Source organism: Oncorhynchus masou, unplaced genomic scaffold (genome assembly GCF_036934945.1).
Source record: "Oncorhynchus masou masou isolate Uvic2021 unplaced genomic scaffold, UVic_Omas_1.1 unplaced_scaffold_823, whole genome shotgun sequence".
Classification (NCBI taxonomy): Eukaryota; Metazoa; Chordata; class Actinopteri; order Salmoniformes; family Salmonidae; genus Oncorhynchus; species Oncorhynchus masou.
The window spans coordinates 272,658-295,981 of NW_027014708.1; the positions used below are offsets into that span (position 1 = coordinate 272,658).

General features: G+C 43.7%; 17 non-coding genes across 17 annotated transcripts; all 17 read left to right on the top strand.

Annotated features, from left to right (window-relative positions):
- Positions 1-804: 804 nt before the first annotated feature.
- Positions 805-878, top strand: trnai-aau (transfer RNA isoleucine (anticodon AAU)). The gene has a single exon. It is a non-coding gene; the product is annotated as a tRNA-Ile (tRNA).
- A 1,146-nt stretch (positions 879-2,024) lies between these two features.
- Positions 2,025-2,098, top strand: trnai-aau (transfer RNA isoleucine (anticodon AAU)). The gene has a single exon. It is a non-coding gene; the product is annotated as a tRNA-Ile (tRNA).
- A 1,166-nt stretch (positions 2,099-3,264) lies between these two features.
- trnai-aau (transfer RNA isoleucine (anticodon AAU)) lies at positions 3,265-3,338 on the top strand. Its single transcript has one exon. It is a non-coding gene; the product is annotated as a tRNA-Ile (tRNA).
- Positions 3,339-4,504: 1,166 nt separating this feature from the next.
- trnai-aau (transfer RNA isoleucine (anticodon AAU)) lies at positions 4,505-4,578 on the top strand. Its single transcript has one exon. It is a non-coding gene; the product is annotated as a tRNA-Ile (tRNA).
- Positions 4,579-5,708: 1,130 nt separating this feature from the next.
- Positions 5,709-5,782, top strand: trnai-aau (transfer RNA isoleucine (anticodon AAU)). Its single transcript has one exon. It is a non-coding gene; the product is annotated as a tRNA-Ile (tRNA).
- Positions 5,783-6,913: 1,131 nt separating this feature from the next.
- On the top strand, positions 6,914-6,987 carry trnai-aau (transfer RNA isoleucine (anticodon AAU)). The gene has a single exon. It is a non-coding gene; the product is annotated as a tRNA-Ile (tRNA).
- A 1,144-nt stretch (positions 6,988-8,131) lies between these two features.
- Positions 8,132-8,205, top strand: trnai-aau (transfer RNA isoleucine (anticodon AAU)). The gene has a single exon. It is a non-coding gene; the product is annotated as a tRNA-Ile (tRNA).
- A 1,157-nt stretch (positions 8,206-9,362) lies between these two features.
- On the top strand, positions 9,363-9,436 carry trnai-aau (transfer RNA isoleucine (anticodon AAU)). Its single transcript has one exon. It is a non-coding gene; the product is annotated as a tRNA-Ile (tRNA).
- Positions 9,437-10,663: 1,227 nt separating this feature from the next.
- trnai-aau (transfer RNA isoleucine (anticodon AAU)) lies at positions 10,664-10,737 on the top strand. The gene has a single exon. It is a non-coding gene; the product is annotated as a tRNA-Ile (tRNA).
- A 1,162-nt stretch (positions 10,738-11,899) lies between these two features.
- trnai-aau (transfer RNA isoleucine (anticodon AAU)) lies at positions 11,900-11,973 on the top strand. Its single transcript has one exon. It is a non-coding gene; the product is annotated as a tRNA-Ile (tRNA).
- A 1,251-nt stretch (positions 11,974-13,224) lies between these two features.
- On the top strand, positions 13,225-13,298 carry trnai-aau (transfer RNA isoleucine (anticodon AAU)). Its single transcript has one exon. It is a non-coding gene; the product is annotated as a tRNA-Ile (tRNA).
- A 1,181-nt stretch (positions 13,299-14,479) lies between these two features.
- On the top strand, positions 14,480-14,553 carry trnai-aau (transfer RNA isoleucine (anticodon AAU)). The gene has a single exon. It is a non-coding gene; the product is annotated as a tRNA-Ile (tRNA).
- A 1,158-nt stretch (positions 14,554-15,711) lies between these two features.
- trnai-aau (transfer RNA isoleucine (anticodon AAU)) lies at positions 15,712-15,785 on the top strand. Its single transcript has one exon. It is a non-coding gene; the product is annotated as a tRNA-Ile (tRNA).
- Positions 15,786-16,975: 1,190 nt separating this feature from the next.
- Positions 16,976-17,049, top strand: trnai-aau (transfer RNA isoleucine (anticodon AAU)). The gene has a single exon. It is a non-coding gene; the product is annotated as a tRNA-Ile (tRNA).
- A 2,587-nt stretch (positions 17,050-19,636) lies between these two features.
- Positions 19,637-19,710, top strand: trnai-aau (transfer RNA isoleucine (anticodon AAU)). Its single transcript has one exon. It is a non-coding gene; the product is annotated as a tRNA-Ile (tRNA).
- A 1,215-nt stretch (positions 19,711-20,925) lies between these two features.
- Positions 20,926-20,999, top strand: trnai-aau (transfer RNA isoleucine (anticodon AAU)). The gene has a single exon. It is a non-coding gene; the product is annotated as a tRNA-Ile (tRNA).
- Positions 21,000-22,191: 1,192 nt separating this feature from the next.
- On the top strand, positions 22,192-22,265 carry trnai-aau (transfer RNA isoleucine (anticodon AAU)). Its single transcript has one exon. It is a non-coding gene; the product is annotated as a tRNA-Ile (tRNA).
- The last annotated feature ends 1,059 nt before the right edge of the window (positions 22,266-23,324 follow it).

A 23,324-nucleotide genomic window follows, 5' to 3' on the forward strand; every position in this document is an offset into this window, starting at 1 on the left:
ACACACACACACACACACACACACACACACACCTTTCCCCATGCTCACTTGGTGACACATTAACTAGAGAAGGGCATTAAGTACAGAGAGGTAAAGAGCCAGCAGACAGCTGCACCCTCTTTCTCCACCCCTTACTCTCTCTTTCTCCACTCCATTACTCTCTCTTTCTCCACTCCTTACTCTGTCTTTCTCCACTCCTTACTCTCTCTACTCTGTCTTTCTCCACTCTCTTCTGTCTTTCTCCACTCCTTCTCTCTGTCTTTCTCCACTCTCTCCTTACTTTCTCTTTCTCCACTCCTTACTCTCTCTTTCTCCACTCCTTACTCTCTCTTTCTGCCTTTCTCCACTCCTTACTCTCTCTCTGTCTTTCTCCACTCCTTACTCTCTCTTTCTCCACTCCTTACTCTCTCTTTCTCCATTCCTTACTCTCTCTTTCTGTCTTTCCGATGATAACATGTGCCAGTGTTTCTTGACCGCATCTCTCACTTTTCACGAGTTCAAAGTTTATGTGGTTGTGAACATTACGGAGTGTTCTTTAGCTTTCGCGGGTCTTTGTTTGAAGCAGTTCATCTCGTGTTTTTCCCAATGCCAAATGAAGTGCTTCATCCACACACATAATTGTGTTTCTGTCCTGGAGCCCTGTGGGGTGTGTTTGTGAACAGAGCTCCGGGAGCAGCTTGCTGAGGGGGCTCTTCTCCATGTTTATTTCTCAATAGGTGATGGATTTGTTATGGAATGTCTTGACCTCTTATTTAGTACGGTGTAGTTATTTCCACCTTTATCTGTAGAATGAGCATTTTCTAAGGCCGGTTAGCTCAGTTGGTTAGAGCGTCGTGCTAATAACGCGAAGGTCGTGGGTTCGATACCCGTACTGGCCAGATGATTTTGTTTTTACCCTACTGTGTATGTCTACAGTGTCTCACAACTCTATTGATTGGGGTTTACAATGTGCATTTTAAATTAGTAGTATGAGTTGTCGATTGTTGGGTCATTGTGGAGTGACATTTTAATGTAGGAGGGTTTTTTTTTCATTGTAGGAATTTTCATTCGTTTTTTATTATACAAGGAAGGGAGGAGGACAGGGACTTCATGGACTAAGAGACAGAGAGACAGAATGGTGAAGAAACAGATAGACGGGTCCATCAATCATTTGATTCATTCATTATTACACACACACACACACACACACACACACACACACACACACACACACACACACACACACACACACACACACACACACACACACACACACACACACACACCTTTCCCCATGCTCACTTGGTGACACATTAACTAGAGAAGGGCATTAAGTACAGAGAGGTAAAGAGCCAGCAGACAGCTGCACCCTCTTTCTCCACCCCTTACTCTCTCTTTCTCCCACTCATTACTCTCTTTCTCCACTCCTTACTCTGTCTTTCTCCACTCCTTACTCTCTCTCTCTGTCTTTCTCCACTCCTTACTCTCTCTCTCTGTCTTTCTCCACTCCTTACTTTCTCTTTCTCCACTCCTTACTCTCTCTTTCTGCCTTTCTCCACTCCTTACTCTCTCTTTCTGCCTTTGTCCACTCCTTACTCTCTCTCTGTCTTTCTCCACCCCTTACTCTCTCTTTCTCCACTCCTTACTCTCTCTTTCTCCACTCCTTACTCTCTCTTTCTGTCTTTCCGATGATAACATGTGCCAGTGTTTCTTGACCGCATCTCTCACTTTTCACGAGTTCAAAGTTTATGTGGTTGTGAACATTACGGAGTGTTCTTTAGCTTTCGCGGGTCTTTGTTTGAAGCAGTTCATCTCGTGTTTTTCCCAATGCCAAATGAAGTGCTTCATCCACACACATAATTGTGTTTCTGTCCTGGAGCCCTGTGGGGTGTGTTTGTGAACAGAGCTCCGGGAGCAGCTTGCTGAGGGGCTCTTCTCCATGTTTATTTCTCAATAGGTGATGGATTTGTTATGGAATGTCTTGACCTCTTATTTAGTACGGTGTAGTTATTTCCACCTTTATCTGTAGAATGAGCATTTTCTAAGGCCGGTTAGCTCAGTTGGTTAGAGCGTCGTGCTAATAACGCGAAGGTCGTGGGTTCGATACCCGTACTGGCCAGATGATTTTGTTTTTACCCTACTGTGTATGTCTACAGTGTCTCACAACTCTATTGATTGGGGTTTACAATGTGCATTTTAAATTAGTAGTATGAGTTGTCGATTGTTGGGTCATTGTGGAGTGACATTTTAATGTAGGAGGGTTTTTTTTTCATTGTAGGAATTTTCATTCGTTTTTTATTATACAAGGAAGGGAGGAGGACAGGGACTTCATGGACTAAGAGACAGAGAGACAGAATGGTGAAGAAACAGATAGACGGGTCCATCAATCATTTGATTCATTCATTATTTACACACACACACACACACACACACACACACACACACACACACACACACACACACACACACACACACACACACACACACACACACACACACACACACACACACACACACACACACACACCTTTCCCCATGCTCACTTGGTGACACATTAACTAGAGAAGGGCATTAAGTACAGAGAGGTAAAGAGCCAGCAGACAGCTGCACCCTCTTTCTCCACCCCTTACTCTCTCTTTCTCCACATTACTCTCTCTTTCTCTCTCCTTTCTCCACTCCTTACTCTGTCTTCTCTCCACTCTCTTCTCTCTCTCTTTCTCCACTCCTCTCCACTCTTCTCTCTTCTTTCTCCACTCCTTACTTTCTCTTTCTCCACTCCTTACTCTCTCTTTCTCCACTCCTTACTCTCTCTTTCTGCCTTTCTCCACTCCTTACTCTCTCTCTGTCTTTCTCCACTCCTTACTCTCTCTTTCTCCACTCCTTACTCTCTCTTTCTCCATTCCTTACTCTCTCTTTCTGTCTTTCCGATGATAACATGTGCCAGTGTTTCTTGACCGCATCTCTCACTTTTCACGAGTTCAAAGTTTATGTGGTTGTGAACATTACGGAGTGTTCTTTAGCTTTCGCGGGTCTTTGTTTGAAGCAGTTCATCTCGTGTTTTTCCCAATGCCAAATGAAGTGCTTCATCCACACACATAATTGTGTTTCTGTCCTGGAGCCCTGTGGGGTGTGTTTGTGAACAGAGCTCCGGGAGCAGCTTGCTGAGGGGGCTCTTCTCCATGTTTATTTCTCAATAGGTGATGGATTTGTTATGGAATGTCTTGACCTCTTATTTAGTACGGTGTAGTTATTTCCACCTTTATCTGTAGAATGAGCATTTTCTAAGGCCGGTTAGCTCAGTTGGTTAGAGCGTCGTGCTAATAACGCGAAGGTCGTGGGTTCGATACCCGTACTGGCCAGATGATTTTGTTTTTACCCTACTGTGTATGTCTACAGTGTCTCACAACTCTATTGATTGGGGTTTACAATGTGCATTTTAAATTAGTAGTATGAGTTGTCGATTGTTGGGTCATTGTGGAGTGACATTTTAATGTAGGAGGGTTTTTTTTTCATTGTAGGAGTTTTCATTCGTTTTTTATTATACAAGGAAGGGAGGAGGACAGGGACTTCATGGACTAAGAGACAGAGAGACAGAATGGTGAAGAAACAGATAGACGGGTCCATCAATCATTTGATTCATTCATTATTTACACACACACACACACACACACACACACACACACACACACACACACACACACACACACACACACACACACACACACACACACACACACACACACACACACACACACACACACCTTTCCCCATGCTCACTTGGTGACACATTAACTAGAGAAGGGCATTAAGTACAGAGAGGTAAAGAGCCAGCAGACAGCTGCACCCTCTTTCTCCCCCCTTACTCTCTTTCTCCACATTACTCTCTCTTTCTCCACTCCTTACTCTGTCTTTCTCCACTCCTTACTCTCTCTCTCTGTCTTTCTCCACTCCTTGTCTTTCTCCACTCTCTCTCTCTCTTCTCTTTCTCCACTCCTTACTTTCTCTTTCTCCACTCCTTACTCTCTCTTTCTCCACTCCTTACTCTCTCTTTCTGCCTTTCTCCACTCCTTACTCTCTCTCTGTCTTTCTCCACTCCTTACTCTCTCTTTCTCCACTCCTTACTCTCTCTTTCTCCATTCCTTACTCTCTCTTTCTGTCTTTCCGATGATAACAACATGTGCCAGTGTTTCTTGACCGCATCTCTCACTTTTCACGAGTTCAAAGTTTATGTGGTTGTGAACATTACGGAGTGTTCTTTAGCTTTCGCGGGTCTTTGTTTGAAGCAGTTCATCTCGTGTTTTTCCCAATGCCAAATGAAGTGCTTCATCCACACACATAATTGTGTTTCTGTCCTGGAGCCCTGTGGGGTGTGTTTGTGAACAGAGCTCCGGGAGCAGCTTGCTGAGGGGGCTCTTCTCCATGTTTATTTCTCAATAGGTGATGGATTTGTTATGGAATGTCTTGACCTCTTATTTAGTACGGTGTAGTTATTTCCACCTTTATCTGTAGAATGAGCATTTTCTAAGGCCGGTTAGCTCAGTTGGTTAGAGCGTCGTGCTAATAACGCGAAGGTCGTGGGTTCGATACCCGTACTGTCCAGATGATTTTGTTTTTACCCTACTGTGTATGTCTACAGTGTCTCACAATGTGCATTTTAAATTAGTAGTATGAGTTGTCGATTGTTGGGTCATTGTGGAGTGACATTTTAATGAAGGAGGTTTTTTTTTTTTTTCATTGTAGGAGTTTTCATTCGTTTTTTATTATACAAGGAAGGGAGGAGGACAGGGACTTCATGGACTAAGAGACAGAGAGACAGAATGGTGAAGAAACAGATAGACGGGTCCATCAATCATTTGATTCATTCATTATTTACACACACACACACACACACACACACACACACACACACACACACACACACACACACACACACACACACACACACACACACACACACACACACACACACACACACACCTTTCCCCATGCTCACTTGGTGACACATTAACTAGAGAAGGGCATTAAGTACAGAGAGGTAAAGAGCCAGCAGACAGCTGCACCCTCTTTCTCCACCCCTTACTCTCTCTTTCTCCACTCATTACTCTCTCTTTCTCCACTCCTTACTCTGTCTTTCTCCACTCCTTACTCTCTCTGTCTTTCTCTCCACTCTTTCTCCACTCCTTACTCTCTTTCTCCACTCCTTACTTTCTCTTTCTCCACTCCTTACTCTCTCTTTCTCCACTCCTTACTCTCTCTTTCTGCCTTTCTCCACTCCTTACTCTCTCTCTGTCTTTCTCCACTCCTTACTCTCTCTTTCTCCACTCCTTACTCTCTCTTTCTCCATTCCTTACTCTCTCTTTCTGTCTTTCCGATGATAACATGTGCCAGTGTTTCTTGACCGCATCTCTCACTTTTCACGAGTTCAAAGTTTATGTGGTTGTGAACATTACGGAGTGTTCTTTAGCTTTCGCGGGTCTTTGTTTGAAGCAGTTCATCTCGTGTTTTTCCCAATGCCAAATGAAGTGCTTCATCCACACACATAATTGTGTTTCTGTCCTGGAGCCCTGTGGGGTGTGTTTGTGAACAGAGCTCCGGGAGCAGCTTGCTGAGGGGGCTCTTCTCCATGTTTATTTCTCAATAGGTGATGGATTTGTTATGGAATGTCTTGACCTCTTATTTAGTACGGTGTAGTTATTTCCACCTTTATCTGTAGAATGAGCATTTTCTAAGGCCGGTTAGCTCAGTTGGTTAGAGCGTCGTGCTAATAACGCGAAGGTCGTGGGTTCGATACCCGTACTGGCCAGATGATTTTGTTTTTACCCTACTGTGTATGTCTACAGTGTCTCACAACTCTATTGATTGGGGTTTACAATGTGCATTTTAAATTAGTAGTATGAGTTGTCGATTGTTGGGTCATTGTGGAGTGACATTTTAATGTAGGAGGGTTTTTTTTTCATTGTAGGAGAATTTTCATTCGTTTTTTTTATTGTACAAGGAAGGGAGGAGGACAGGGACTTCATGGACTAAGAGACAGAGAGACAGAATGGTGAAGAAACAGATAGACGGGTCCATCAATCATTTGATTCATTCATTATTTACACACACACACACACACACACACACACACACACACACACACACACACACACACACACACACACACACACACACACACACACACACACACACTTTCCCCATGCTCACTTGGTGACACATTAACTAGAGAAGGGCATTAAGTACAGAGAGGTAAAGAGCCAGCAGACAGCTGCACCCTCTTTCTCCACCCCTTACTCTCTCTTTCTCCACAACTCTCTCTTTCTCCACTCCTTACTCTGTCTTTCTCCACTCCTTACTCTCTCTCTCTGTCTTTCTCCACTCCTTACTCTCTCTCTGTCTTTCTCCACTCCTTACTTTCTCTTTCTCCACTCCTTACTCTCTCTTTCTCCACTCCTTACTCTCTCTTTCTGCCTTTCTCCACTCCTTACTCTCTCTCTGTCTTTCTCCACTCCTTACTCTCTCTTTCTCCACTCCTTACTCTCTCTTTCTCCATTCCTTACTCTCTCTTTCTGTCTTTCCGATGATAACATGTGCCAGTGTTTCTTGACCGCATCTCTCACTTTTCACGAGTTCAAAGTTTATGTGGTTGTGAACATTACGGAGTGTTCTTTAGCTTTCGCGGGTCTTTGTTTGAAGCAGTTCATCTCGTGTTTTTCCCAATGCCAAATGAAGTGCTTCATCCACACACATAATTGTGTTTCTGTCCTGGAGCCCTGTGGGGTGTGTTTGTGAACAGAGCTCCGGGAGCAGCTTGCTGAGGGGCTCTTCTCCATGTTTATTTCTCAATAGGTGATGGATTTGTTATGGAATGTCTTGACCTCTTATTTAGTACGGTGTAGTTATTTCCACCTTTATCTGTAGAATGAGCATTTTCTAAGGCCGGTTAGCTCAGTTGGTTAGAGCGTCGTGCTAATAACGCGAAGGTCGTGGGTTCGATACCCGTACTGGCCAGATGATTTTGTTTTTACCCTACTGTGTATGTCTACAGTGTCTCACAACTCTATTGATTGGGGTTTACAATGTGCATTTTAAATTAGTAGTATGAGTTGTCGATTGTTGGGTCATTGTGGAGTGACATTTTAATGTAGGAGGGTTTTTTTTTCATTGTAGGAATTTTCATTCGTTTTTTATTGTACAAGGAAGGGAGGAGGACAGGGACTTCATGGACTAAGAGACAGAGAGACAGAATGGTGAAGAAACAGATAGACGGGTCCATCAATCATTTGATTCATTCATTATTTACACACACACACACACACACACACACACACACACACACACACACACACACACACACACACACACACACACACACACACACACACACACACACACACACACACACACACACACACACACCTTTCCCCATGCTCACTTGGTGACACATTAACTAGAGAAGGGCATTAAGTACAGAGAGGTAAAGAGCCAGCAGACAGCTGCACCCTCTTTCTCCTTTCTCCCCCTTACTCTCTCTTTTTCTCCACTCCTTACTCTCTGTCTTTCTCCACTCCTTACTCTCTCTCTTACTCCTCCACTCTCTCTCTGTCTTTCTCCACTCCTTACTCTCTCTCTCTGTCTTTCTCCACTCCTTACTCTCTCTTTCTCCACTCCTTACTCTCTCTTTCTGCCTTTCTCCACTCCTTACTCTCTCTCTGTCTTTCTCCACTCCTTACTCTCTCTTTCTCCACTCCTTACTCTCTCTTTCTCCATTCCTTACTCTCTCTTTCTGTCTTTCCGATGATAACATGTGCCAGTGTTTCTTGACCGCATCTCTCACTTTTCACGAGTTCAAAGTTTATGTGGTTGTGAACATTACGGAGTGTTCTTTAGCTTTCGCGGGTCTTTGTTTGAAGCAGTTCATCTCGTGTTTTTCCCAATGCCAAATGAAGTGCTTCATCCACACACATAATTGTGTTTCTGTCCTGGAGCCCTGTGGGGTGTGTTTGTGAACAGAGCTCCGGGAGCAGCTTGCTGAGGGGGCTCTTCTCCATGTTTATTTCTCAATAGGTGATGGATTTGTTATGGAATGTCTTGACCTCTTATTTAGTACGGTGTAGTTATTTCCACCTTTATCTGTAGAATGAGCATTTTCTAAGGCCGGTTAGCTCAGTTGGTTAGAGCGTCGTGCTAATAACGCGAAGGTCGTGGGTTCGATACCCGTACTGGCCAGATGATTTTGTTTTTACCCTACTGTGTATGTCTACAGTGTCTCACAACTCTATTGATTGGGGTTTACAATGTGCATTTTAAATTAGTAGTATGAGTTGTCGATTGTTGGGTCATTGTGGAGTGACATTTTAATGTAGGAGGGTTTTTTTTCATTGTAGGAATTTTCATTCGTTTTTTATTATACAAGGAAGGGAGGAGGACAGGGACTTCATGGACTAAGAGACAGAGAGACAGAATGGTGAAGAAACAGATAGACGGGTCCATCAATCATTTGATTCATTCATTATTTACACACACACACACACACACACACACACACACACACACACACACACACACACACACACACACACACACACACACACACACACACACACACACACACACACACACACACCTTTCCCCATGCTCACTTGGTGACACATTAACTAGAGAAGGGCATTAAGTACAGAGAGGTAAAGAGCCAGCAGACAGCTGCACCCTCTTTCTCCACCCCTTACTCTCTCTTTCTCCACAACTCTCTCTCTTTCTCCACTCCTTACTCTGTCTTTCTCCACTCCTTACTCTCTCTCTGTCTTTCTCCACTCCTTACTCTCTCTCTCTGTCTTTCTCCACTCCTTACTTTCTCTTTCTCCACTCCTTACTCTCTCTTTCTCTCCACTTCTTTTCCACTCTCTCTTTCTGCCTTTCTCCACTCCTTTCTCTCCTTCTCTGTCTTTCTCCACTCCTTACTCTCTCTTTCTCCACTCCTTACTCTCTCTTTCTCCATTCCTTACTCTCTCTTTCTGTCTTTCTTCCGATGATAACATGTGCCAGTGTTTCTTGACCGCATCTCTCACTTTTCACGAGTTCAAAGTTTATGTGGTTGTGAACATTACGGAGTGTTCTTTAGCTTTCGCGGGTCTTTGTTTGAAGCAGTTCATCTCGTGTTTTTCCCAATGCCAAATGAAGTGCTTCATCCACACACATAATTGTGTTTCTGTCCTGGAGCCCTGTGGGGTGTGTTTGTGAACAGAGCTCCGGGAGCAGCTTGCTGAGGGGGCTCTTCTCCATGTTTATTTCTCAATAGGTGATGGATTTGTTATGGAATGTCTTGACCTCTTATTTAGTACGGTGTAGTTATTTCCACCTTTATCTGTAGAATGAGCATTTTCTAAGGCCGGTTAGCTCAATTGGTTAGAGCGTCGTGCTAATAACGCGAAGGTCGTGGGTTCGATACCCGTACTGGCCAGATGATTTTGTTTTTACCCTACTGTGTATGTCTACAGTGTCTCACAACTCCATTGATTGGGGTTTACAATGTGCATTTTAAATTAGTAGTATGAGTTGTCGATTGTTGGGTCATTGTGGAGTGACATTTTAATGTAGGAGGGGTTTTTTTCATTGTAGGAATTTTCATTCGTTTTTTATTGTACAAGGAAGGGAGGAGGACAGGGACTTCATGGACTAAGAGACAGAGAGACAGAATGGTGAAGAAACAGATAGACGGGTCCATCAATCATTTGATTCATTCATTATTTACACACACACACACACACACACACACACACACACACACACACACACACACACACACACACACACACACACACACACACACACACACACACACACACACATTATGCTCACACACATTAAAGGGCATTAAGTACACAGAGGTAAAGAGCCAGCAGACAGCTGCACACCACACACACACACACCACACACACCTTTCCCCATGCTCACTTGGTGACACATTTCTAGAGAAGGGCATTAAGTACAGAGAGGTAAAGAGCCAGCAGACAGCTGCACTCCTCTTTCTCCACCCCTTACTCTCTCTTTCTCTTTCTCCACTCTGTCTTTCTCCTCTCTCTTTCTCCACTCCTTACTCTGTCTTTCTCCACTCCTTACTCTCTCTCTCTGTCTTTCTCCACTCCTTACTCTCTCTGTCTTTCTCCTCTCCTTCTTTCTCCACTCCTTACTCTCTCTTTCTCCACTCCTTACTCTCTCTTTCTCTTTCTCCACTCCTTACTCTCTCTCTGTCTTTCTCCACTCCTTACTCTCTCTTTCTCCACTCCTTACTCTCTCTTTCTCCATTTACTCTCTCTTTCTGTCTTTCCGATGATAACATGTGCCAGTGTTTCTTGACCGCATCTCTCACTTTTCACGAGTTCAAAGTTTATGTGGTTGTGAACATTACGGAGTGTTCTTTAGCTTTTTCGGGTCTTTGTTTGAAGCAGTTCATCTCGTGTTTTTCCCAATGCCAAATGAAGTGCTTCATCCACACACATAATTGTGTTTCTGTCCTGGAGCCCTGTGGGGTGTGTTTGTGAACAGAGCTCCGGGAGCAGCTTGCTGAGGGGGCTCTTCTCCATGTTTATTTCTCAATAGGTGATGGATTTGTTATGGAATGTCTTGACCTCTTATTTAGTACGGTGTAGTTATTTCCACCTTTATCTGTAGAATGAGCATTTTCTAAGGCCGGTTAGCTCAGTTGGTTAGAGCGTCGTGCTAATAACGCGAAGGTCGTGGGTTCGATACCCGTACTGGCCAGATGATTTTGTTTTTACCCTACTGTGTATGTCTACAGTGTCTCACAACTCTATTGATTGGGGTTTACAATGTGCATTTTAAATTAGTAGTATGAGTTGTCGATTGTTGGGTCATTGTGGAGTGACATTTTAATGTAGGAGGGTTTTTTTTCATTGTAGGAATTTTCATTCGTTTTTTATTGTACAAGGAAGGGAGGAGGACAGGGACTTCATGGACTAAGAGACAGAGAGACAGAATGGTGAAGAAACAGATAGACGGGTCCATCAATCATTTGATTCATTCATTATTACACACACACACACACACACACACACACACACACACACACACACACACACACACACACACACACACACACACACACACACACACACACACACACACACACACACACACACACACACACACACACACCTTTCCCCATGCTCACTTGGTGACACATTAACTAGAGAAGGGCATTAAGTACAGAGAGGTAAAGAGCCAGCAGACAGCTGCACCCTCTTTCTCCACCCCTTACTCTCTCTTTCTCCACTCCACTCTCTCTCTTTCTCCACTCCTTACTCTGTCTTTCTCCACTCCTTCTCTCTCTCTGTCTTTCTCCACTCCTTACTCTCTCTCTCTGTCTTTCTCCACTCCTTACTTTCTCTTTCTCCACTCCTTACTCTCTCTTTCTCCACTCCTTACTCTCTTTCTGTCTTTCTCCACTCCTTACTCTCTCTCTCTCTTTCTCCACTCCTTACTCTCTCTTTCTCCACTCCTTACTCTCTCTTTCTCCATTCCTTACTCTCTCTTTCTGTCTTTCCGATGATAACATGTGCCAGTGTTTCTTGACCGCATCTCTCACTTTTCACGAGTTCAAAGTTTATGTGGTTGTGAACATTACGGAGTGTTCTTTAGCTTTCGCGGGTCTTTGTTTGAAGCAGTTCATCTCGTGTTTTTCCCAATGCCAAATGAAGTGCTTCATCCACACACATAATTGTGTTTCTGTCCTGGAGCCCTGTGGGGTGTGTTTGTGAACAGAGCTCCGGGAGCAGCTTGCTGAGGGGGCTCTTCTCCATGTTTATTTCTCAATAGGTGATGGATTTGTTATGGAATGTCTTGACCTCTTATTTAGTACGGTGTAGTTATTTCCACCTTTATCTGTAGAATGAGCATTTTCTAAGGCCGGTTAGCTCAGTTGGTTAGAGCGTCGTGCTAATAACGCGAAGGTCGTGGGTTCGATACCCGTACTGGCCAGATGATTTTGTTTTTACCCTACTGTGTATGTCTACAGTGTCTCACAACTCTATTGATTGGGGTTTACAATGTGCATTTTAAATTAGTAGTATGAGTTGTCGATTGTTGGGTCATTGTGGAGTGACATTTTAATGTAGGAGGGTTTTTTTTTTTCATTGTAGGAATTTTCATTCGTTTTTTATTGTACAAGGAAGGGAGGAGGACAGGGACTTCATGGACTAAGAGACAGAGAGACAGAATGGTGAAGAAACAGATAGACGGGTCCATCAATCATTTGATTCATTCATTATTTACACACACACACACACACACACACACACACACACACACACACACACACACACACACACACACACACACACACACACACACACACACACACACAACACACACACACACACACACACCTTTCCCCATGCTCACTTGGTGACACATTAACTAGAGAAGGGCATTAAGTACAGAGAGGTAAAGAGCCAGCAGACAGCTGCACCCACACACACACACACCTTTCCCCATGCTCACTTGGTGACACATTAACTAGAGAAGGGCATTTAGAGGTAAAGAGCCAGCAGACACTGCTTACCCTCTTTCTCCTCCCTCCTTACTCTCTCTTTCTCCACTCCTTACTCTCTCTCTCTTTCTCCACTCCTTACTCTGTCTTTCTCCACTCCTTACTCTCTCTCTGTCTTTTCTCCACTCTCTCTCTCTGTCTTTCTCCACTCCTTACTTTCTCTTTCTCCACTCCTTACTCTCTCTTTCTCCACTCCTTACTCTCTCTTTCTGCCTTTCTCCACTCCTTACTCTCTCTCTGTCTTTCTCCACTCCTTACTCTCTCTTTCTCCACTCCTTACTCTCTCTTTCTCCATTCCTTACTCTCTCTTTCTGTCTTTCCGATGATAACATGTGCCAGTGTTTCTTGACCGCATCTCTCACTTTTCACGAGTTCAAAGTTTATGTGGTTGTGAACATTACGGAGTGTTCTTTAGCTTTCGCGGGTCTTTGTTTGAAGCAGTTCATCTCGTGTTTTTCCCAATGCCAAATGAAGTGCTTCATCCACACACATAATTGTGTTTCTGTCCTGGAGCCCTGTGGGGTGTGTTTGTGAACAGAGCTCCGGGAGCAGCTTGCTGAGGGGGCTCTTCTCCATGTTTATTTCTCAATAGGTGATGGATTTGTTATGGAATGTCTTGACCTCTTATTTAGTACGGTGTAGTTATTTCCACCTTTATCTGTAGAATGAGCATTTTCTAAGGCCGGTTAGCTCAGTTGGTTAGAGCGTCGTGCTAATAACGCGAAGGTCGTGGGTTCGATACCCGTACTGGCCAGATGATTTTGTTTTTACCCTACTGTGTATGTCTACAGTGTCTCACAACTCTATTGATTGGGGTTTACAATGTGCATTTTAAATTAGTAGTATGAGTTGTCGATTGTTGGGTCATTGTGGAGTGACATTTTAATGTAGGAGGGTTTTTTTTCATTGTAGGAATTTTCATTCGTTTTTTATTGTACAAGGAAGGGAGGAGGACAGGGACTTCATGGACTAAGAGACAGAGAGACAGAATGGTGAAGAAACAGATAGACGGGTCCATCAATCATTTGATTCATTCATTATTTACACACACACACACACACACACACACACACACACACACACACACACACACACACACACACACACACACACACACACACACACACACACACACACACACACACACACACACACACACACACACACACACACACACACACACACCTTTCCCCATGCTCACTTGGTGACACATTAACTAGAGAAGGGCATTAAGTACAGAGAGGTAAAGAGCCAGCAGACAGCTGCACCCTCTTTCTCCACCCCTTACTCTCTCTTTCTCCACAACTCTCTTTCTCCACTCCTTACTCTGTCTTTCTCCACTCCTTACTCTCTCTCTGTCTTTCTCCACTCCTTACTCTCTCTCTCTGTCTTTCTCCACTCCTTACTTTCTCTTTCTCCACTCCTTACTCTCTCTTTCTCCACTCCTTACTCTCTCTTTCTGCCTTTCTCCACTCCTTACTCTCTCTCTGTCTTTCTCCACTCCTTACTCTCTCTTTCTCCACTCCTTACTCTCTCTTTCTCCATTCCTTACTCTCTCTTTCTGTCTTTCCGATGATAACATGTGCCAGTGTTTCTTGACCGCATCTCTCACTTTTCACGAGTTCAAAGTTTATGTGGTTGTGAACATTACGGAGTGTTCTTTAGCTTTCGCGGGTCTTTGTTTGAAGCAGTTCATCTCGTGTTTTTCCCAATGCCAAATGAAGTGCTTCATCCACACACATAATTGTGTTTCTGTCCTGGAGCCCTGTGGGGTGTGTTTGTGAACAGAGCTCCGGGAGCAGCTTGCTGAGGGGGCTCTTCTCCATGTTTATTTCTCAATAGGTGATGGATTTGTTATGGAATGTCTTGTCTTGACCTCTTATTTAGTACGGTGTAGTTATTTCCACCTTTATCTGTAGAATGAGCATTTTCTAAGGCCGGTTAGCTCAGTTGGTTAGAGCGTCGTGCTAATAACGCGAAGGTCGTGGGTTCGATACCCGTACTGGCCAGATGATTTTGTTTTTACCCTACTGTGTATGTCTACAGTGTCTCACAACTCTATTGATTGGGGTTTACAATGTGCATTTTAAATTAGTAGTATGAGTTGTCGATTGTTGGGTCATTGTGGAGTGACATTTTAATGTAGGAGGGTTTTTTTTCATTGTAGGAATTTTCATTCGTTTTTTATTGTACAAGGAAGGGAGGAGGACAGGGACTTCATGGACTAAGAGACAGAGAGACAGAATGGTGAAGAAACAGATAGACGGGTCCATCAATCATTTGATTCATTCATTATTTACACACACACACACACACACACACACACACACACACACACACACACACACACACACACACACACACACACACACACACACACACACACACACACACACACACACACACCACACCACACACACACACCTTTCCCCATGCTCACTTGGTGACACATTAACTAGAGAAGGGCATTAAGTACAGAGAGGTAAAGAGCCAGCAGACAGCTGCACCCTCTTTCTCCACCCCTTACTCTCTCTTTCTCCACAACTCTCTCTCTTTCTCCACTCCTTACTCTGTCTTTCTCCACTCCTTACTCTCTCTCTGTCTTTCTCCACTCCTTACTCTCTCTCTCTGTCTTTCTCCACTTTCTCTCTTTCTCCACTCCTTACTCTCTCTTTCTCCACTCCTTACTCTCTCTTTCTGTCTTTCTCCACTCCTTACTCTCTCTCTGTCTTTCTCCACTCCTTACTCTCTCTTTCTCCACTCCTTACTTCTCTTTCTCCATTCCTTACTCTCTCTTTCTGTCTTTCCGATGATAACATGTGCCAGTGTTTCTTGACCGCATCTCTCACTTTTCACGAGTTCAAAGTTTATGTGGTTGTGAACATTACGGAGTGTTCTTTAGCTTTCGCGGGTCTTTGTTTGAAGCAGTTCATCTCGTGTTTTTCCCAATGCCAAATGAAGCGCTTCATCCACACACATAATTGTGTTTCTGTCCTGGAGCCCTGTGGGGTGTGTTTGTGAACAGAGCTCCGGGAGCAGCTTGCTGAGGGGGCTCTTCTCCATGTTTATTTCTCAATAGGTGATGGATTTGTTATGGAATGTCTTGACCTCTTATTTAGTACGGTGTAGTTATTTCCACCTTTATCTGTAGAATGAGCATTTTCTAAGGCCGGTTAGCTCAGTTGGTTAGAGCGTCGTGCTAATAACGCGAAGGTCGTGGGTTCGATACCCGTACTGGCCAGATGATTTTGTTTTTACCCTACTGTGTATGTCTACAGTGTCTCACAACTCTATTGATTGGGGTTTACAATGTGCATTTTAAATTAGTAGTATGAGTTGTCGATTGTTGGGTCATTGTGGAGTGACATTTTAATGTAGGAGGGTTTTTTTTTTCATTGTAGGAATTTTCATTCGTTTTTTATTGTACAAGGAAGGGAGGAGGACAGGGACTTCATGGACTAAGAGACAGAGAGACAGAATGGTGAAGAAACAGATAGACGGGTCCATCAATCATTTGATTCATTCATTATTTCATTCACACACACACACACACACACACACACACACACACACACACACACACACACACACACACACACACACACACACACACACACACACACACACACCTTTCCCCATGCTCACTTGGTGACACATTAACTAGAGAAGGGCATTAAGTACAGAGAGGTAAAGAGCCAGCAGACAGCACACACCACTCCTGACACATTTCTCCAAGTACAGAGAGGTAAAGAGCCAGCTTACTCTCTTTCTCCACCCCTACTCTCTCTTTCTCTCTCTCTCTTTCTCCACTCCTTACTCTGTCTTTCTCCACTCCTTACTCTGTCTTTCTCTCTCTCTGTCTTTCTCCACTCCTTACTCTCTCTCTCTGTCTTTCTCCACTCCTTACTTTCTCTTTCTCCACTCCTTACTCTCTCTTTCTCCACTCCTTACTCTCTCTTTCTGCCTTTCTCCACTCCTTACTCTCTCTCTGTCTTTCTCCACTCCTTACTCTCTCTTTCTCCACTCCTTACTCTCTCTTTCTCCATTCCTTACTCTCTCTTTCTGTCTTTCCGATGATAACATGTGCCAGTGTTTCTTGACCGCATCTCTCACTTTTCACGAGTTCAAAGTTTATGTGGTTGTGAACATTACGGAGTGTTCTTTAGCTTTCGCGGGTCTTTGTTTGAAGCAGTTCATCTCGTGTTTTTCCCAATGCCAAATGAAGTGCTTCATCCACACACATAATTGTGTTTCTGTCCTGGAGCCCTGTGGGGTGTGTTTGTGAACAGAGCTCCGGGAGCAGCTTGCTGAGGGGGCTCTTCTCCATGTTTATTTCTCAATAGGTGATGGATTTGTTATGGAATGTCTTGACCTCTTATTTAGTACGGTGTAGTTATTTCCACCTTTATCTGTAGAATGAGCATTTTCTAAGGCCGGTTAGCTCAGTTGGTTAGAGCGTCGTGCTAATAACGCGAAGGTCGTGGGTTCGATACCCGTACTGGCCAGATGATTTTGTTTTTACCCTACTGTGTATGTCTACAGTGTCTCACAACTCTATTGATTGGGGTTTACAATGTGCATTTTAAATTAGTAGTATGAGTTGTCGATTGTTGGGTCATTGTGGAGTGACATTTTAATGTAGGAGGTTTTTTTTTTTCATTGTAGGAATTTTCATTCGTTTTTTATTATACAAGGAAGGGAGGAGGACAGGGACTTCATGGACTAAGAGACAGAGAGACAGAATGGTGAAGAAACAGATAGACGGGTCCATCAATCATTTGATTCATTCATTATTTACACACACACACACACACACACACACACACACACACACACACACACACACACACACACACACACACACACACACACACACACACACACACACACACACTTTCCCCATGCTCACTTGGTCACACATTAACTAGAGAAGGGCATTAAGTACAGAGAGGTAAAGAGCCACACACACACACACACACACACACACCTTTCCCCATGCTCACTTGGTGACACATTAACTAGAGAAGGGCATTTACAGAGAGGTAAAGAGCCAGCAGACAGCTGCACCCTCTTTCTCCACTACTCTCTCTTTCTCCACTCCTTACTCTCTCTCTTTCTACTCTCTCTTTCTCCACTCCTCTCTCTCTGTCTTTCTCCACTCCTTACTCTCTCTCTGTCTTTCTCCACTCCTTACTTTCTCTTTCTCCACTCCTTACTCTCTTTCTCCACTGTCTTTCTCCACTCCTTACTCTCTCTTTCTCCACTCCTTACTTTCTCTTTCTCCACTCCTTACTTCTCTCTTTCTCCACTCCTTACTCTCTCTCTGTCTTTCTCTCCACTCTCTCTTTCTCCTTACTCTCTCTCCTTACTCTCTCTTTCTCCATTCCTTACTCTCTCTTTCTGTCTTTCCGATGATAACATGTGCCAGTGTTTCTTGACCGCATCTCTCACTTTTCACGAGTTCAAAGTTTATGTCGTTGTGAACATTACGGAGTGTTCTTTAGCTTTCGCGGGTCTTTGTTTGAAGCAGTTCATCTCGTGTTTTTCCCAATGCCAAATGAAGTGCTTCATCCACACACATAATTGTGTTTCTGTCCTGGAGCCCTGTGGGGTGTGTTTGTGAACAGAGCTCCGGGAGCAGCTTGCTGAGGGGGCTCTTCTCCATGTTTATTTCTCAATAGGTGATGGATTTGTTATGGAATGTCTTGACCTCTTATTTAGTACGGTGTAGTTATTTCCACCTTTATCTGTAGAATGAGCATTTTCTAAGGCCGGTTAGCTCAGTTGGTTAGAGCGTCGTGCTATAACGCGAAGGTCGTGGGTTCGATACCCGTACTGGCCAGATGATTTTTTTTACCCTACTGTGTATGTCTACAGTGTCTCACAACTCTATTGATTGGGGTTTACAATGTGCATTTTAAATTAGTAGTATGAGTTGTCGATTGTTGGGTCATTGTGGAGTGACATTTTAATGTAGGAGGTTTTTTTTTTTCATTGTAGGAGTTTTCATTCGTTTTTTATTATACAAGGAAGGGAGGAGGACAGGGACTTCATGGACTAAGAGACAGAGAGACAGAATGGTGAAGAAACAGATAGACGGGTCCATCAATCATTTGATTCATTCATTATTTACACACACACACACACACACACACACACACACACACACACACACACACACACACACACACACACACACACACACACACACACACACACACACACACACACACACACACACACACACACACACACACACACACACACACCTTTCCCCATGCTCACTTGGTGACACATTAACTAGAGAAGGGCATTAAGTACAGAGAGGTAAAGAGCCAGCAGACAGCTGCATTACTCTCTCTTTCTCCACTCCAGACTTTCTGCTTACTCTCTCTTTCTCCACTCCTTACTCTCTCCACTCTCTCTCTTTCTCCACTCCTTACTCTCTCTGTCTTTTCTCCTTACTCCTTACTCTCTCTCTGTCTTTCTCCACTCCTTACTCTCTCTCTCTGTCTTTCTCCACTCCTTCTGTCTTTCTCTCTCTCTGTCTTTCTCCACTCCTTACTTTCTCTTTCTCCACTCCTTACTCTCTCTTTCTCCACTCCTTACTCTCTCTTTCTGTCTTTCTCCACTCCTTACTCTCTTACTCTGTCTTTCTCCACTCCTTACTCTCTCTTTTCTCCACTCCTTACTCTCTCTTTCTCCATTCCTTACTCTCTCTTTCTGTCTTTCCGATGATAACATGTGCCAGTGTTTCTTGACCGCATCTCTCACTTTTCACGAGTTCAAAGTTTATGTGGTTGTGAACATTACGGAGTGTTCTTTAGCTTTCGCGGGTCTTTGTTTGAAGCAGTTCATCTCGTGTTTTTCCCAATGCCAAATGAAGTGCTTCATCCACACACATAATTGTGTTTCTGTCCTGGAGCCCTGTGGGGTGTGTTTGTGAACAGAGCTCCGGGAGCAGCTTGCTGAGGGGGCTCTTCTCCATGTTTATTTCTCAATAGGTGATGGATTTGTTATGGAATGTCTTGACCTCTTATTTAGTACGGTGTAGTTATTTCCACCTTTATCTGTAGAATGAGCATTTTCTAAGGCCGGTTAGCTCAGTTGGTTAGAGCGTCGTGCTAATAACGCGAAGGTCGTGGGTTCGATACCCGTACTGGCCAGATGATTTTGTTTTTACCCTACTGTGTATGTCTACAGTGTCTCACAACTCTATTGATTGGGGTTTACAATGTGCATTTTAAATTAGTAGTATGAGTTGTCGATTGTTGGGTCATTGTGGAGTGACATTTTAATGTAGGAGGGTTTTTTTTTCATTGTAGGAGTTTTCATTCGTTTTTTATTATACAAGGAAGGGAGGAGGACAGGGACTTCATGGACTAAGAGACAGAGAGACAGAATGGTGAAGAAACAGATAGACGGGTCCATCAATCATTTGATTCATTCATTATTTACACACACACACACACACACACACACACACACACACACACACACACACACACACACACACACACACACACACACACACACACACACACACACACACACACACACACACACACACACACACACACACACACACACACACACACCTTTCCCCATGCTCACTTGGTGACACATTAACTAGAGAAGGGCATTAAGTACAGAGAGGTAAAGAGCCAGCAGACAGCTGCACCTTTCTCTTTCTCCATTACTCTCTCTTTCTCCCTTACTCTCTCTTTCTCCACTCCTTACTCTCTCTTTATCTTTCTCCACTCCTTACTCTGTCTTTCTCCACTCCTTACTCTCTCTCTGTCTTTCTCCACTCCTTACTCTGTCTTTCTCTCTCTCTCTGTCTTTCTCCACTCCTTACTTTCTCTTTCTCCACTCCTTACTCTCTCTTTCTCCACTCCTTACTCTCTCTTTCTGCCTTTCTCCACTCCTTACTCTCTCTCTGTCTTTCTCCACTCCTTACTCTCTCTTTCTCCACTCCTTACTCTCTCTTTCTCCATTCCTTACTCTCTCTTTCTGTCTTTCCGATGATAACATGTGCCAGTGTTTCTTGACCGCATCTCTCACTTTTCACGAGTTCAAAGTTTATGTGGTTGTGAACATTACGGAGTGTTCTTTAGCTTTCGCGGGTCTTTGTTTGAAGCAGTTCATCTCGTGTTTTTCCCAATGCCAAATGAAGTGCTTCATCCACACACATAATTGTGTTTCTGTCCTGGAGCCCTGTGGGGTGTGTTTGTGAACAGAGCTCCGGGAGCAGCTTGCTGAGGGGCTCTTCTCCATGTTTATTTCTCAATAGGTGATGGATTTGTTATGGAATGTCTTGACCTCTTATTTAGTACGGTGTAGTTATTTCCACCTTTATCTGTAGAATGAGCATTTTCTAAGGCCGGTTAGCTCAGTTGGTTAGAGCGTCGTGCTAATAACGCGAAGGTCGTGGGTTCGATACCCGTACTGGCCAGATGATTTTGTTTTTACCCTACTGTGTATGTCTACAGTGTCTCACAACTCTATTGATTGGGGTTTACAATGTGCATTTTAAATTAGTAGTATGAGTTGTCGATTGTTGGGTCATTGTGGAGTGACATTTTAATGTAGGAGGGTTTTTTTTTTCATTGTAGGAGTTTTCATTCGTTTTTTATTATACAAGGAAGGGAGGAGGACAGGGACTTCATGGACTAAGAGACAGAGAGACAGAATGGTGAAGAAACAGATAGACGGGTCCATCAATCATTTGATTCATTCATTATTTACACACACACACACACACACACACACACACACACACACACACACACACACACACACACACACACACACACACACACACACACACACACACACACACACACACACACACACACACACACACACACACACACACACACACACACACCTTTCCCCATGCTCACTTGGTGACACATTAACTAGAGAAGGGCATTAAGTACAGAGAGGTAAAGAGCCAGCAGACAGCTGCACCCTCTTTCTCCACCCCTTACTCTCTCTTTCTCCACTCATTACTCTCTCTTTCTCCACTCCTTACTCTGTCTTTCTCCACTCCTTACTCTCTCTCTCTCTGTCTTTCTCCACTCCTTACTCTCTCTCTCTGTCTTTCTCCACTCCTTACTTTCTCTTTCTCCACTCCTTACTCTCTCTTTCTCCACTCCTTCTCTCTTTCTCTTTCTTCTTTCTCCACTCCTTACTCTCTCTCTGTCTTTCTCCACTCCTTACTCTCTCTTTCTCCACTCCTTACTCTCTCTTTCTCCATTCCTTACTCTCTCTTTCTGTCTTTCCGATGATAACATGTGCCAGTGTTTCTTGACCGCATCTCTCACTTTTCACGAGTTCAAAGTTTATGTCGTTGTGAACATTACGGAGTGTTCTTTAGCTTTCGCGGGTCTTTGTTTGAAGCAGTTCATCTCGTGTTTTTCCCAATGCCAAATGAAGTGCTTCATCCACACACATAATTGTGTTTCTGTCCTGGAGCCCTGTGGGGTGTGTTTGTGAACAGAGCTCCGGGAGCAGCTTGCTGAGGGGGCTCTTCTCCATGTTTATTTCTCAATAGGTGATGGATTTGTTATGGAATGTCTTGACCTCTTATTTAGTACGGTGTAGTTATTTCCACCTTTATCTGTAGAATGAGCATTTTCTAAGGCCGGTTAGCTCAGTTGGTTAGAGCGTCGTGCTAATAACGCGAAGGTCGTGGGTTCGATACCCGTACTGGCCAGATGATTTTGTTTTTACCCTACTGTGTATGTCTACAGTGTCTCACAACTCTATTGATTGGGGTTTACAATGTGCATTTTAAATTAGTAGTATGAGTTGTCGATTGTTGGGTCATTGTGGAGTGACATTTTAATGTAGGAGGGTTTTTTTTTTCATTGTAGGAGTTTTCATTCGTTTTTTATTATACAAGGAAGGGAGGAGGACAGGGACTTCATGGACTAAGAGACAGAGAGACAGAATGGTGAAGAAACAGATAGACGGGTCCATCAATCATTTGATTCATTCATTATTTACACACACACACACACACACACACACACACACACACACACACACACACACACACACACACACACACACACACACACACACACACACACACACACACACACACACACCACCATGCTCTCACTTGGTGACACATTAACTAGAGAAGGGCATTAAGTACAGAGAGGTAAAGAGCCAGCAGACAGCTCTCTTTGACACATTTTCTCCACTCATTAGGGCATTAAGTACTTTCTCCAGAGGTTAGAGCCTGTCAGACACTGCACTCCTCTTTCTCCACTCCACTCCCTTTCTCCTTACTCTCTCTTTCTCCACTCCTTACTCTCTCTCTTCTTTCTCCACTCCTCTGTCTTTCTCCACTCCTTACTCTTCTGTCTTTCTCCACTCCTTACTCTCTCTCTGTTTCTCCACTCCTTACTCCTTCTGTCTTTCTCCACTCCTTTCTCTCTCTCTGTCTTTCTCCACTCCTTACTCTCTCTTTCTCCACTCCTTACTCTTCTTTCTCCACTCTCTTCTCTCCACTTTCTCCACTCCTTACTCTCTCTCTGTCTTTCTCCACTCCTTACTCTCTCTTTCTCCACTCCTTACTCTCTCTTTCTCCATTCCTTACTCTCTCTTTCTGTCTTTCCGATGATAACATGTGCCAGTGTTTCTTGACCGCATCTCTCACTTTTCACGAGTTCAAAGTTTATGTCGTTGTGAACATTACGGAGTGTTCTTTAGCTTTCGCGGGTCTTTGTTTGAAGCAGTTCATCTCGTGTTTTTCCCAATGCCA